Source organism: Aricia agestis, chromosome 11, assembly GCF_905147365.1.
Source record: "Aricia agestis chromosome 11, ilAriAges1.1, whole genome shotgun sequence".
NCBI classification, from domain to species: domain Eukaryota; kingdom Metazoa; phylum Arthropoda; class Insecta; order Lepidoptera; family Lycaenidae; genus Aricia; species Aricia agestis.
This window is the reverse complement of record NC_056416.1, coordinates 15,836,573-15,846,057: the sequence shown is the minus strand read 5'-3', so window position 1 is coordinate 15,846,057 and position 9,485 is coordinate 15,836,573.

Sequence of the window (9,485 nt, the reverse complement as noted above, 5' to 3'; positions counted from 1 at the left end):
GAAGAATGGATGGAGAAAGCGAAAAAAAAGAGAAGCATGGAAGACTCTAGAGGAGGCCTTCACATTCGAAGCGAGGGGTTCTTACTAACACAAACATTATAAATCCTCTTAACTGTTACTAAAGAAATTATGTAATTTGTGAGAAATAAAAGGCTCTTTAGGGTTCTGTAGCCAAATGGCAAAAATCGGAACCCTTATAAATTCGTCATGTCTGTCTGTCTGTCCGTCCGTATGTCACAGTCACTTTTCTCCGAAACTATAAGAGCTATACTATTGAAACTTGGTAAGTAGATGTATTTTATTTTTATTTTATTTTATTATTAAACTAGGGAAGTAAGTATACACAAAGTCTACACCTTTTTTTTACATGGGGAAATGCATTACGCATCCCCGGCGGATTGGGGACATCGGCCGGGGTATGTGGGACTCTCCGAGGAATTACCCACTAAAACCCCATGGTGCTGCGCTCCCCGCCTAGGCACAGTCACAGCCACGATCAACCCACCACTTACCAAACGAGACAAAGTGTACACCTACTTCCCGAGATAAGAAAACTCGTTCTTTAACGCCTGACATTTTCTACCGCCCACGACAAAACTCGGAAATACATTGTCACCAGCTAAGTGTATGTCCGTAACATTATAATCTTGCAAACCTGGCATAACAATATTTTGCTCCGGTGTTGTCGGTGTCCAGTGGCAAACGTTATTCACCAGCAGGAAGCAGGCTAACCGTGACAGGTTTTACGGAATAACGAATTTCTTCTGTCAATCTGTCACTTTCTATAATCTTTCGTAGCAAAAAAAACCTTTTTTATATTATGTGATCATGCTTAGGGTGCAGGCGTTTACTTGATCATCTCTGCCGCATGGACGCATTTAATATATTTTATGATCTTTACTCTACGTCTTATATTATGTATTTATGAAAGGAGAATTAGAAATTTTGTATTTACATAGGTACTAGATCAGTCACTATTTACAAGATGTAGTTATAATATCAAACTTCTGTAAATTTTATGCATGTAGAGTAGAACTCTACATGCATAATTTAATTTCAACTTTGTGGCGTTGAAAGTAGAAATCTACGCTCTAAAACTGAAAATGCTTTACTTAACGTAGAATTGCCTTCATTTTTAATAGAACCGGATTTCTGAACGCGGATTCCGGATAAAGCGTAAATCACAATATACTACATCCGAGCTTCTAGCCATAGGCGTCTAGTTTAATGGTCTGCATTTCACAAAATAATGTATTACTGACATGGCCGGCTACCATCTTTTCGAACGTACATTTTATGTACGTTTTGGAGAGTTGAATGGCCATTTGGTTGAATGGACCTTCAATAAACCCAAGGTATCCGTTACCTAAGCCATCAATAGGTATCCATCACATCCGCAGACCCTTACACCTGTCAATACCAGTCAATACCACCCGCCCTCGATTTCTACACGCATCGACAAACAGCGCTTCAGCTAAATCAACGTTTAATACTATACCACAAATCAAACGCTTCAAGCGCTTTACGGCAAAAGTAAATCAAATATCTTGCTACGAATTCAGCGCTGCCAGCGTCTTCTCTTTTTGAACGTCTAACGGTTGTAATTTATTGAAAACCTTGAAGCGCTTTAGGGTTGATGTCAGATCAATACCGCGCTGCGTATCCCCCCCGCAGCCCCCCGGATAGCGGAGGGTCTGATTTTGTAAAGGCGGCATAAGCTTGGAGTGGCGTTTTTGTAAAGTCATCTTAGTTTTCCTGGTCGTATGAGTATACTTAAATATTATTTGTTATAAGGCATTATTGAATACTAGATGTCCCGCGCGGCTTCGCCCGCGTAAATTAGGAATTTTACAGAAACCGTACATTTTCCCATAAAAAAATATTTTCCCCGTTTTTCCCGCATTTTCCTGAGTTTCTTCGGTCGTATTAGTCTTAGCGTGATAATATATTATATAATATAGCCTATAGTCTTACTCGATAAATGATCAATCTAACACTGAGATAAGTTTTTAAATCGGACCTGTAGTTCCTGAGATTGACGCGTTCAAGCAAACATACTCTTCAATGTTGTTATATTAGTAAGTACCTGATGGACTTGTGTTACAGGTACCAGACAACGGAAATATATTTAATACTTTTATACTATACATATATTTAAGATTTTTATTATATGATACACATATTTAATACACATCCATGACCCAGGAACTTTGAAAACTTTTTGTTCCGTCGGCGGGATTTGAACCCGCAACCTCCGGCTTGAGCTACCAACGCGCTCACCACTGAGCCACAGAGGTCGTCAAACTATTTTTAGACATAAAATAAAGATTTTTTTTAATTATCGCTTGACAAACTCGAGTCTCGATCTAAAAGACTATGAAATGGTATAATATGGTAGTGATGATGATGATGATGATGATGATGATGATGAATGTAATTTGCATAGTAGCATATGGTTCCTGTTCTTAAAACAACGCCGAAACTCCCAAACTTGTATCTATAAAGAATCAAGAGTTCTCTCAGCACCTTCCGAACCACGGTATACCAGGTATATCTCGGTGCAAAATCTTACTTGTTGGTAGCATATGCTTAGAATACTTCTCACGTAACCGAAGTCACCACACGTTTCCCTATAAGTTTTGAGGAGTTCCCTCGATTACTTATGGATCCTTCATCAGATCACCACTTTTGTGAATATAAAAATCGGGTAACATACGGCGGAGTAATCGTTGAATATAAGAAAACGAACATAACACCTCCCCCATTTTGAAAGTCGGTTAAAATTGTAGCCTATGTGTTATTCTGATGTATAAGCCATATTATTGTAAAGTTTCATTAAAATCCGTTCAATAGTTTTTGCGTGAAAGAGTAACAAACATCCATACATCCACACATCCATACATCCAAACAAACTTTCGCCTTTATAATATTAGTAGGATGTAGCCTATAATATATTATCACGCTAAGACCAATAGAAGCGGAGCACCAATGAAGAATGTTTCAAAATCGGGTGATTTTTCCTATTGTGCTGCGTAAACGATAAAAGTTTCGCAAAAATTGGCAGAATTTTCTTTATTTACCCATGAATTAGTTACTCTCTCGGGTCTGTGGCTGTTTGGTTGTTCGTTTTGTTCGGTGTTGCTATGTGTCTGTGCGGATGATTTTCTTGCTCTCTGTATTCGATGCCTATCCCTATTCTGGCTGAGGCGAGCCTCACGCTCTACAGATGATTCTCTTTCTCTCTGTATCCGAATTCTATCATTTTTCCGACTGAGGCGAGCCTCACGCTCTACAGACGATTCTCTTTCTCTCTGTATCCGAATTCTATCATTTTTCCGACTGAGGCGAGCCTCACGCTCTACAGACGATTCACTTTCTCTCTGTATCCGATTTCTATCACTATTCTGGCTGAGGCGAGTCTCACGTTCCGTTGACGATTCTTCATCTCTTGCTGAACGTGCTCTTTTGGCATTCACTGTACTACGACCTAAGCAACAAATAACCCAATCGCAAAGCAAAAACAAAAGTCCGTTTTTCTAACGCAAGTCAAATATATTTTTATCGACAATTCAGAAACCAAAGAACCAGAAACAATGAATATCTGAAAGAAAGCGCTGTGGTTGCTCCTCTGCGTTACCGTCTGCACAACCACACAATGACGAAATACACTATCTACTACAATAACATAAGCCCGAAGCTTATGAGAGCCCCCGGCCGGTTCTGCCGTAACCGCTATGTCCCTCGGCCGCCGCCGCGCGACATATTTTTTGATTCCGCGTAAGTTTATACGTTTGAAAACTTCTAAAGTATTGATCGAAATTGTATAGTGTAAAAGACAATTATAATCTACATTTAATGTCTTAGCTTCCAAACATGTTTATTTGGATAAGGGTTAATGTTGTAAATTGTTAAAATCGCTTCGTAAATAAGCCATTATTTTTCGTAAAAAGTAAAGAACAAAAATGGCTATTGTGAGTTATCCCTAAGAAATAGACATATACCATCGCGGACTTTTTTGTTTACCTAATTAAGGTGTACAATACTGTAGTACATTATTTTGATCTATCTCGTAGGGTTTAGCCAGCGTTTGCAATATAAACGCAAAAAAATGAATTTATTTACGACATAACATTAGAAACCTCTAAAATTATCAGTGTTTCTCTACCATATTATGCATATGTTATACATATAAACCTTCCTCTTGAAACACTCAATCTATTAAAAAAAACCGCATCAAAATCCGTTGAGTAGTTTTAAAGATCTAAGCATACATACACACATACAGACAGCGGAAAGCGACTTTGTTTTATACTATTTAGAGATTCTGGCAGGTTTTAATATTCGCAGACGTAAGTGGAAGAAGCGGATAATAATATTATAACTATGAGTCTTTTATGACCTGCCTACGGTAAAAAGTAGCACGGTTGTATTTATACGTTAGTACAATATACATAATACATGATAATTGATAGTATGTACATAATACATATTCCAAATATCATAATGTTACCAGTTACCACCACAGGCGTGAGCCTATAAACCGCTGAAACGATTTTGATCGAATTCGATGTCGAAAATAGAGTCCCTGGAGAGAATGTGGGATAGTTTTCACACAGAAAGTCACGGCTTTACTACGGTTAATGAATTGTGTACACTCTGCCCATTTACGGAAAATATCCAGTTGAATAATTAATTGGTTGTGTGTTGACTAGTAGATAAGTATAATCCAGTGGCGCTGGCTGGCTAGTGGCTAATGGCTATATTTTGTTTTTAAGTTTAAGTTTAATTTTAAGTTGTACAAAGCCGCCAAAAATGTCCGGCAGTGGATGAGATTTCTACAGTTACCCCGAAAAATTACAGATAAAAACCTTATGAAGTAACTACGACCGAAACTCCATCGTTGCTGCCCTTGCTGGGCGATCTTACCCTACAAGTTGCAGGTGACGTAGCCAGACATCCCGATTTTGGCGGGGCGTCCCGATTTTTAAAAATTACGTCTCGCGCGGGACCTGCTCAGCCCCGCTTTTCGGGGATATCTCGAACTAGGGTTGCCATCCGTCCGGATTTCCCCGGATTTGTCCTAGTTTGAAGGGCGTCCGGGGACTGTCCGGCCGGGTTTTTGAAAAGTGTCCGGGTGAAATCCGGAGACTTTTGTTGAGAGAAATCCAACGTTTTAGCCAAACAGCAATAACCGAAATATAAAAACTCGCTAAGCATACCCACTTTATTTCTTCTTTGATCAAAATCAAGTACGATTTCAAGGACTTAAGTTAATCAAATTTTTACAAATTTTTGTTGAAAAAATTGGGACGTAATAGTAAATAAGTAGTTTTTAACGAGTGTCCGAGAAAATAGTCATATCTCGGCCAAATGTCCGGGATTTTTGTCGTGCTGGAACGGCGACGGTAATAAAGGTGATGGCAACCCTATCTCGAACGTATGTGCAGCGTGCTGAGAAAGAAAGGTACGTAATTACTTATTAAGTACCTGATGAAGATAAGACTGTAGATTTTCTATGCTACTTTTGCTATCTATTTCGAAAACTTTGATTTTATCACCATGTTTTTTACCATGTCCCGCTTTTGACGGAAGAATCCCGCTATTTTCACTCAAAAAGTTCCAAAATCCCGACTTTGCACAAATAAATTCTGCTTACAGGAGTCATGCGCAGGAAAAGTTTCAGCTGCTATAAAATGACGAAAGGGAGAGGATGAGCTTGGTGGAGGGGGGTCACCCAAGCTGGGTGGAGTTTCAAGGGTGTTAAAGAGATATCGTTCTGTGTTTAAGCTACCAGATGTCAACCAGGGTAATCATTAGAACCATGTCCTTCATAATGGTTGTAGGATAGTCACCAGGACAAACTTTTAAATTTAATGTTTATGTAGCAAGTAGCAAGCAAAATTTAATGTTTAAGTTACCTGTCACGAACTGTCAAACCATTTTCGAAAATACTTTCGATGAATAGTTTTAGAGTAAGATTTATTAATTTTTTTTGATGATTTATTAACCATAATACGAGCTTTTATGGTTAATAAATTTAAAAAATTAGTTGCAATGCGTGAAATGTCAGGGAAGATTGAGGGTCAGTCAATACCGCTGACCGGTCCGGGGTCCACACATGAGTTTTAGTTTAAATTAATTATAATTAAAACAGATTATTTACTTTTTTAACTTCTATGTATTAAGGCCAAACACTCCTACGTATATTCCAATTAAAATATATATTTATATGTATATTTTTTAATTGGAATATAATATAACTGAACGAGAATTTTTAAAATGTGGTATGTATAACTTATAACTAATGCCACATTTTAAAAATTCTCGTTGAGGCCGTTTCTAGCAGAATGGTTCATTATTACATACCCATAGGATACTATTTATCCCGGAAAATGAACAGTAAACTTAACATCCTATTCTGGTATTTTACACCTAACTATTATACCACAGAATATATGTATATTAGTAGTACCAACCTATACAGGTCATACATATTATATTAAATTATAATATAATATGTATGACTTTATAATTATTTTAGTATGGAAATACATTAGTATGTACTATGTATTTCCATAGTTTACTAAAATAGTCTAAAGTCTAAACACAGCAGAAACTGTAGTGTTACACATTGCTTGTTGCGAAACTCCAAGGACCAGTCTCACTTGTCAGTGGTCGTTCGGGACTATTCCCTTGCACTTCTGTGATCCTGGTAGTTTGTACTGTAAATCTGACGTACGACGACTCTTTTGGGCGTGGCGTGGCGATGCTTCAAGGAACCCAGGGAGAGAAAAGAAAATCGAAAATTTTGTCAACGTGAACCGACCCAACTCGAGGTAAGTACATTGTAATGAATTTTGTTGAAATTATATTGCTAATTATTAATCTTTTAAATAAATAATAATACGACGGGACCGACACATCGTATTATGTTTTATTTTTTGAAAGGTATAAAAATACGAGGACCTACATTTTATTATGAGATATTAATTGCATTTTGCCGCTTGATATTTAAACAAATGCCGATCTTCTCACCATTTCTGGTCCCCTGGTCATTCGTACAATAATTCCGCGCAACAACGACGTATCTCCGAACTCGCGCTAGTCGAGTTTACAGCGAGCGAGCGAGATTATGATTTAAATTAAAAAACAAGGCACAAGCAATAATAATCAAAATTGTAACCGAATTATGAATGATTACTTATGGATCCTTCATCAGATCACCACTTTTGTGAATATGATACTAAATTGGCATGATACCCTATATACCAAATGAAAAATTTTGAAAATCGGTTAACAAACGGCGGAGTAATCGTTGAACATAAAAAAACGAACATAACACCTCCCCCATTTTGAAAGTCGATTAAAATTGTAGCCTATGTGTTATTCTGATGTATAAGCTAATGTAAAGTTTCATCAAAATCCGTTCATTAGTTTTTGCGTGAAAGAGTAACAAACACCCTATACCATACTTAATATAAACTTATAATATTATAATTCTGCAGAGTTTGTTTGTTTGTTTAAACGCGCTAATCTCAGGAACTAATGGTCCGATTTGAAAAATTCTTTCAATGTTAGACAGCCCATTTATCGAGGAAAGCTATAGGCTATATTTTATCACGCTAAGACTAACAGAAACGAAGAAATAGAGGAAAATGTGGAAAAAACGGGGGAAATTATATTTTTATGTTATTTGGCAAACATAAAGAATAGACGACGTTAAGGGACATAGGCTATTTTTTGCGGAAAAATGTACGGTCGCGTGAAATTCCTAAATTACGCAAGCCAAGCCGCGCGGAACATCTATATATAATAAAATCGTAGGAAAGTCAATGCTGTACATTGAATATTTTTGTACAATAAATAATACTTGGGACGTGATATACTATACTAACGCGGACGAAGTCGGGGGCAACAGCTAGTACATCCATACATCTATACATCCATACATCCAAACAAACTTTCGCCTTTATAATATTAGTAGGATTGTGTATTTCTGTTGCCGCTATCTATAATAACAAAATATACTAAAAACAAAATAAAATTAATAATGAAGGGGGGCTTCCATACAAGAAACGTGATATTTTTGGCCTTTTTTGCTCTATTTAAATAATGGTAACAATTAGACCCTTGATTTTTTTAAAAAAATCCTTTATTATATGTGTACTTTAATAATCTATACTAATATTATAAAGAGGTAAACTTTGTTTGTTTGTTTATTTGTATTGAATAGGCTCAAAAACTACTGGACCGATTTTAAAAATTCTTTCACCATTCAAAAGCTGTACATTATTTACGAGTAACATAGGCTACTATTTATTTTGGAAAATCTAGGGTTCCGTAAGATATTTCAGTTTTTATTTCAGCTTTTAATGAATATAAACCAAAACTGCTGAATCAATTTTATAATCATTTTTTCAGTGGCTATTTTTAATGTATACCCGTGCGAAGCCGGGGCAGGTCGCTAGTTAATAATAATATTAAAATAAAAAAAAATGAGGGGGCTCCCATACAAAAACACAATTTGTAGCTGACATTTGCTCTATAACGCGTGCGGAACGCGTCGTGCGCGAGTCCGACTCACACTTGGCCGATTTTTTGTTAATAATATGCTCACATTTTTGTCAATAGTAGTGATTTATTCAGACAGAAATGTGGCATTGATGTGCTCGCTATTATTTGCTGATCATATTTTAAGGATGTACTATCACAATAGACTTAACTGTCTATCTACTCTAAATATAAGTAGGTACGTATAAGTAGCTAGGTGTGTCACTAAAGCTGGAGCACCCACGAGAATTTTAAAAACTCGGCGCCCCTGGGTTAAATACGGTTTCCTAGGCCAAGTTCTACTGGGGTGGTAGTGTGGGGGGGGGGGGGGGGGGGGGGGGGACACCGCCGCCCATTACACCGAGTTCCAGAGAGAGCCGTGAAGCGCATGGTGCTCCAGCACATAGCCTAACTTTGCCTAAGCGGTGAGTGGAGCACCATGGGATTTTAGTGGGTAGTTCCTCGGAGAGTCCCGCATACCCCGGCCGATGTCCCCAATCCGCCGGGGATGCGTAATGCAATACCTTTTTTTTACATGGGAAAACCCATGTAAAAAAGGGCCAAGTTCTACTATAAAATAAAATATATGCATTAATTAATAATAATAAAATAGATGTCAAGTAGCCTATTTGAAGTGCAGTCTTGACTCGTGACTAAAATATCTAGTTTAGACTTATTTTTTTGGTGTTGTTAAGTATTATTTAGTATTAATTATTTTTGCCTTTTGGTACACAAACTACTTATCAATTTTGTTCCTCCATGAGATTGAAATTAATTTGCCGCTTGATACACATACGCCGATCTCCTCACCATTTCTGGTTCCCTGGTCATTCGTACAATAATTCCGCCGTACAACGTCGTATCTCCGAACTCCGAAAGCCCGATTCAGCGCCATCGAGTCCGTGTCTAGTTTATAAACTAGGTACGGCACTAGA